The 5,477-nt window shown below is 39.5% G+C and overlaps 1 long non-coding RNA gene across 3 annotated transcripts in view; it reads left to right on the plus strand.

Moving 5' to 3' along the window:
• LOC106724073 overlaps nt 1-5,477 on the plus strand; it is a 16,246-nt gene that overhangs the window by 392 nt on the left and 10,377 nt on the right. The window lies entirely within an intron of this gene.

Below are 5,477 nucleotides of genomic sequence, written 5' to 3' on the forward strand. Positions count from 1 at the left end.
AGAAAGAACCCTTCCACCCACCACCCACTTCCAAATACTCAGTGAGGAGAGACTGGGGGAAAAATATTTTTCAACACGAAGAAACTTGGTGCAATGCGCTTAATTTTTAACATTAGGAAACTGAGACCCAGAAAGATGACGTGATGGGAACAAAAGAAGTACGGGAATTAATATTTACTTGGCATCAGCATCTGTAAATGTACATCTTGCCAGAGGCTTTATAAACACTAATTCATTTAATTCTTGACATTCAGCCTTTTTTTTTTTTACCTGTTCTGCCCCTCTTGGTAATGTTTATACATTTATTAGGCCATATTTTTTTAAATCTCCATGATCCAACAATATTAATGTCAGTTAGAATAAGTGGTGAATGTCCGTGGAAATTAAATGGCAGCAAAGAGCTGATGTTGACAAGATGACAAAGGAAGTGTAGAAAAGAAGTTCTGAAGAGTAGCCTAAAAGAGGTGGGGAGATAGCAGCAAGACAAAATAAGGCTCTTCATTGGGTAGTCTGACACTCTTGCCTCCCAGGAAAGATGAACCGGAACGTAACTACAAGTCAGTGAGTGTGCACATACAGATTTTCAGGGCTACAATGTGGATAAGATGGCTGAAAATCAGGATATTTTGTATTTTGGGTGCCATTAGCACCCAATTACTAAACCATATGTATATGCCATATTCACTTAGGCACATTAAATAATTTTTATTTAATCATAAAATTTGCAATTAATGATAAGGTTTGAAGGGCTTAAGAAGGTGAATCAAATGGCACTGAGGAGACAGACAGCATGTCTGTCTCAAGGTTTCTCTTCTGCAGGGTCACTGGGCAATGTTAAGTGGGAATAACATTTGAAGGCAGGGAAGACATGACTTGGGGGGGGGGTGGTTTAGGGTAGCCACAGACTCGAACCAAAAGATGGGACAGCCTCTGATCTGCAGGAACTTTTCTGTTCCCACCGCACCTCCACCCACTCTTTGACATTCCCACTGTATTTCCCTTAGAAATGCACCTGTTGGACTTTTTCAGATATATGACTTTTGGCCAGTGGGCCTGGGGAGGAAAAATAAGTGCTAAAGCCTTACCAGTGATTTACCTGAGTGCCAACCACCACACCCTTACACACTCACACACACACACACACACACACACTTCAAACTCCTCCAAGCAGAGATGCCTTGTGCTTGACACGCAGTGACACTTCAAGAAAGGTGTCGTGTATAGAATACCTGCTAAAAGACAGGCATTGTGCCAAGTATTTATGTATATATTTTTAATTGATTTCAGAGAGGAAGGGAGAGGGAAAGAGCGATAGAAACATCAATGATGAGAGAAAATGATTGACCTGCTACCTCCTGCACGCCCCACACTGGGAATCCAGCCCACAACCCAGGCATGTGCTGTGACCAGGAATCAACGGTGACCTCCTGGTTCATAGGTCGACACTCAACCACTGAGCCACACCAGCTGGGTGCTAAGTATTTTTTACATCTAAGCCTATGCTATTATCTCCCATTTTACAAATAAAGACACTTTAGTTCCAATAATTAAATCTCTCTAAGGTGAGACTACTGAGAAATGGCCTAACTGGGGGGTTCTGATTACAAAGTCCTTAAGGTCTCTTAGTTGCATCCAGCTGAACCTCCTGCCCCCACCTCTAAGTATCACTGTACAGGACAGGGGCAAGGACAGATTAGAATAATGAGAGAAGAAATCTGCAGAAGTTTTGAGTGGAAAGGAGACTCTAGTGCTGCTTCTCTCCTCTTTTCTATTCTCTTGCTGACTGAAGTTGCAAGTGATCGCTTAGGACTAGTTCTAGACTTGGAGAAGAGAGAATGGAGCCTTGTTATTTCTGTGGGCCCCAGCCCTTCTGACCAGAGTAAGTAGTGGGTCAACGAGGAGAAGCATTATGCAGAAATTTAGTCACACCATCTCTGACATTGTATCACTTGGAAATCTAAATGTGGGGACACTACCTCAATAGGATGGATATAACCCAGGATTGGGACTGGAGAGGGAAGGGAAGATGACTGCTTACAACCCAAGGTTCTCTCCTCAAAACATTTAGCTTTCTTAGAAACCATCAGCCTGGATTGGATCTAATCAGAGCCAACCCAGCTCTTTGAGCTGAAAGAATCATGACATAATTCTTTTCCTTCATCTTTCTTTGTTACCAGGGTTTAAGAATTTGGTCATTATAAAGAGGTGGATATGGGACTTGGATGAGCTAGTTAAGTCAATGCTCTTCACATTTTTTAGCAGTAGTAGCTTTTTCTTTTTCCAACAAAATTTTTAATGGAGCCAAAATATTTAAAACAAATGATATAAGTATTAACTTAAATGTTTATAAGATCTTATAAAAACAAATCGGTGAGTATAGGCCACCTTAATTAAATTAGGTAGAGCATAAGTATGGTCTTACTTCAGCTATACACATATCCATGAAATATGAATTGGACATTTGCACAACTCTCAGAATCACCTCCTAGAATACAGAAAACACTGAGTCACGTTAACCCAGGACCTGGACCTTTGGTCAAAAGAATGAAAAAGGCTAGTCTCAAGAACAAAGAAAAAAACCTGTTCAAAGTATATCTGCCCTTTCCTTGTTACCTGGTAGGCAGTTTGCTATGTCAGTTACTCAAACGTTTATAAAGCAGTTATGAAATAACCAAGACCCTTTGTTGTATTACCAATGCTCTTGTCAACCAATGACCTCTCAAATAAGGCCTCCCTTTCCTATTCAATGGTAAGCAGTTCACAATGTAACCAGCTTACATAATGGGAAAGTATTTACTTTGATAGACACTTGACCTTGACCAATGTTTATTTTTTTTTAATATATTTTATTGATTTTTTTACAGAGAGGAAGTGAGAGGGATAGAGAGTTAGAAACATCGATGAGAGAGAAACATCGATCAGCTGCCTCCTGCACACCCCCTACTGGGGATGTGCCCGCAACCAAGGTACATGCCCTTGACCAGAATCGAACCTGGGACCCTTCAGTCCGCAGGCCGACGCTCTCTCTATCCACTGAGCCAAACCGGTTAGGGCCAATGTTTATTTATTGATAAAACATTTGAAAGTGTGCTGAGCCAGACACCTTGGGTACACAAAAATGGGTAAGATATAGTCTTGCCCTAGCAGTGGTTCTCAACCTTCCTGATGCTGCGACCCTTTAATACAGTTCCTCATGTTGTGGTGACCCCCAACCATAGAATTATTTTCGTTGCTACTTCATAACTGTAATTTTGCTACTGTTATGAATCGTAATGTAAATATCCGATATGCAGGATGTATTTTCATTGTTGCGACTCACAGGTTGAGAACCTCTGCAAGAAACTCATAGTGCAGTAAACAGTCAAAAGAACAGATTGAGAATATGTACAGTAAAGTGGGTGATTATAGTCATTTAGTGCTAAATTCAGAAGAATGCCAAGCCTGATATCTATAAATATATACCTTTTTCACCTATAAGAGTTTTATCCCATAAATTAAAGAATTGTACCCAGAGACTATCAGATTGAAAATCCCCACAAGCATTTAAAGATGGCTAGTAGATTTAAACACCAATGACAAATCTTTTGGACCAAAGTAACTGCTAAGAACATTATATTGAGAAGGATTCTAAGGTCATGTTTTAACTTAACAAGTAAAAACTCTACCATGAGAAAAGGAGGAGGAGAAGATAACAGCTGGCCACATGGCTAAATCAGGCCAATGAGATATGAGTGGAATATTCTAGGAAAGCTCTCTGAAGAGGCTTCCTCTTTTCTGCTTTCTGGAATGTGGACATAATGGCTGGAATTCAAGCATGCATGTTTGAGTACCAGGTGACCTTGAAGATGGAAGCCATGAACTAAGACAATGTCACTGTACTCTCTTTTACCTGAGAGAAATAAACTATTGTATAAGCTAGGACAAGAACAAGTAACATTGTCTCAGGAAGTGCTTGCCAGTGCTTAGATGGCTGATGAATTTCTTTTGGGCTACCACTTCAGCTAAATGCAACCATCTATAGGAACTCATTAATACACAAAGTGAGATCTATGGGATATTACCTGTTCTCACCCTGGCTGATCCCCTGCTCAGTCAGGGCATGTGTGGGAGGCAGCAATCTATGTGTCTCTCTCACATTGATATTTCTCTCTCCTCCTTCCCTGCCTTCCAATCGCTCTGAAAATTAATGGGGAAAAAATATCCTTGGGTGAGGAGTAACAAAAATAAAATGTCATCTGTTCTCTAATAACATAGTACCAGTTAGTATATCTGATTAGCCAGAGTGATCACCTCTCAAGGCACTAAATGAATAGTAGAACACTGGACAGCATCTTCACTCATAAAGGGTGTCCCAAAATTCACGGAAGAAGTAATTTTGATAGAAAACACAGTCTTATAATTAAAAATTGTAAATTTTTTATTGATTCATAAAGTATACAGTATAGGGTTATGTATGGAATAGCATATCGGGTAAATGGCCTCCACAGCTTTGCTGGCACATATACACTCTTTATTGAAATTTTCATGACTGTTTTGCATAAATGTGGCTGAATTTCGATGAGGCTCATTTTCATATTGATGGCTTGGTTAATCGACAAAATTGTCGCATTTGGGGTTCAGAAAATCCACGAGTGATTGTTGAGAAACAACTGCATCCACAACGTGTCACTGTTTGGTGCGGATTTTGGGCTGGAGGCATCATCGGACCATTCTTCTTTGAAAATGCGGCTGCTCAGGCAATAACAGTTAGTGGGGCTCGCTATCGCGACATGATAATCCAGTTTACCCGATATGCTATTCCATACATAACCCTATACTGTATACTTTATGAATCAATAAAAAATTTACAATTTTTAATTATAAACCTGTGTTTTCTATAAAAATTACTTCTTGTGTGAATTTTGGGACACCCTTTTAAAACAGAGGGGCCAGAGAAAAAGAGCAATGGGAGAACAAGACCTGCTCCAAGAGGGGATCCAGCCAGAAGCCAGCATGGAAGGCCTGGCGTACACAGGGGAAAACAAGGGGCACGTGCAAAGGGAATCAGGTGAAAAACAGTAAAACCAATGTAGGAAACACTCATTGTACCTGCTTCCAAAATGTATAGTTCACAACTTTGTCTTGGGGCACTTCTGTATATAAAGTGCTAAACAGAAAAGAGGAACAGGATTTAAGTCACCTATCTACAATACTCTAAAGATATGAATGGAGTAGGAAAAGATAGGACTTCTCAGGAAATAAAAGTACTCCCACCTTGCTAATATGTTTTTCCACTTATAAATTGGTATAACTGATTTTAAAATATTTGAAATAAATATTAATATTCATAGAGGCTAAGTTATTTGGGCAAAATCTGTTAAAATTTGCCATTTATAATACTGAAAAATTGAATGCAAATTAAATGCCTATGAAGCAATAAGTAGTTAAGTAAATTCTGCTCATGCAATGGAATTCTGTGAAGTCATAAAAATAAAGAT

The sequence above is a fragment of the Myotis brandtii genome, unplaced genomic scaffold (genome assembly GCF_000412655.1).
Source record: "Myotis brandtii unplaced genomic scaffold, ASM41265v1 scaffold703, whole genome shotgun sequence".
Taxonomy (NCBI): domain Eukaryota; kingdom Metazoa; phylum Chordata; class Mammalia; order Chiroptera; family Vespertilionidae; genus Myotis; species Myotis brandtii.